This window comes from Hyaena hyaena, unplaced genomic scaffold, assembly GCF_003009895.1.
Source record: "Hyaena hyaena isolate Hyena2069 unplaced genomic scaffold, ASM300989v1 scaffold_1772, whole genome shotgun sequence".
NCBI classification, from domain to species: domain Eukaryota; kingdom Metazoa; phylum Chordata; class Mammalia; order Carnivora; family Hyaenidae; genus Hyaena; species Hyaena hyaena.
Genome location: NW_024082407.1, coordinates 132,569 through 134,384, shown reverse-complemented (window position 1 = coordinate 134,384; position 1,816 = coordinate 132,569).

The window sequence follows — 1,816 nt, the reverse complement described above, 5'->3', positions numbered from 1 at the left end:
AGTCAGAACGTACTGAGAAAGTAGGAGAAGGCCTCCTTAGATTCTCAGAGAAAGGAGACTTCCTAGATAAATACTTACAGCTTAAGGTCACATGGTTATTATCAATGGTTTGATAATACATTTAGGAGAGTAATCCATGGCCATAGGTATAGAAGAGTACAATAGCAGATACTGATTTCTCAGCACCAGTAGGAAGGGGATAAGTAGAGCATGGATCACCAGAAGACTAGAATTTGGAAAATAAAGAAAATCTATACTGGTTATGCAGGCTCTTTTCTTACTCAGAACTAATTAAATGCTTTCATTAGTTGAAAATTCATAACAGATCTCATAGCATGTTTTAATTATATGCAATTATGCTTGAGTAAACTGTCTAGTAAATTTTACATAGTTTTCATTGCAAAGTGTTATCTAGTAATATTTACCTCATCTTTGTGTTATTTTATTAAATTTTCCAGACATTATATCCCTCCAGATAATGAGGTAATGATACACGGGTTGAGAAAACCTATTTAAAAATTTACATCAATATTCAGGCATCCACTGTGAAAAAGTTATGAAAGCAAAGTCTTTTCCTTTAATCAGCTTATTATAGACTAGGTAAGGCATATGTTATTTTAATATAATAACATATAAAATATACAGCAGAAATAGAAATGTGTTCTTATGTCATTTACAATCTCTAGGTAAATATAAAACAAAGCTCAGCCTTCTTCCAATTTCTAGCACAAAATATTCTCAGGAGTCCAAATCATTCTTCCTAATCATTTTCTCTCCACACCCTCCTTTAAAAATTTGACTGGTCCTGATTCTCAAAGCTTGTGCAGATACATTCCTCCAGGGTAGGTGTTGGGACACAGGATGTCACCTGTCACTGTAAGCTCCAAATAGTTGGGCTAGGAATAAGCATTTGAAATAAGAAATCATCAGATTCTCTCTTGAGTCAGTCTCAGCTGATATTCAGAGTACATGGACACACAGAAATCTGCAACCAGGCTGTGACCAGGACTCCTGGAAATGAGTTTGCAGGTTTTTTAAAATTTTTAAATGTTTGTTTATTTTTGAGAGGGAGAGAGAGAAAGAGAGAGTGTGAGCTGGGGAGGGGCAGAGAGAGAGGGAGACACAGAATCCAAAGCAGGCTCCAGGCTGTGAGCTGTCAACACAGCCCAATGCAGGGCTCGAACTCACGAACCATGAGGTCATGACCTGAGCCAAAGTCAGATGCTTAACTGACTGAGCCTCTCCTGAGTTTGCAGGTCTTACCCACGCAATGACCTTGCCTGGAATCCAGCCTTTGCTTCACTTGCCAAGTGTGTTTGACATAGAAAAGGAATATCTTTTCCTACTTACCCCAGATGCACTGTATGAGCTCATGGTGTCCAGGCTGGGATTGACACATGGCAGCAATGCAAAGAGAAGCAGAGAAAGTCATAGAAGGTTTATGAATGAGACAGGCACGGAGACCACACCAGAGAGGAAAGACCAAGAAATAAAGAGACAGAGAAAGCAACATGTGAATCTGAAAGCAACAGAGCCCCAGGATGGAGGTCACAACGTCGGTGGCTGATAGCTCTCTACTTCCTTGTTACAGTTTCAGACAAAGGTCCATTGCTCCCGAAGCCCCAGGTTTCTGTATGTCGTAAGTTGTAAACACAGCTACACATCCACTCCCCCACCCTGGCTTTGTGACCTACTCTGGCCTATAGAATGTGAAAGAAAAGCTTTATGTACCTCTGTACCCCTTTTTTGAGCCACCACATGAATAAGTCTGGGTTACTTAGTGGATGATAAGAGATGTATGGCTAAATCACTCCCA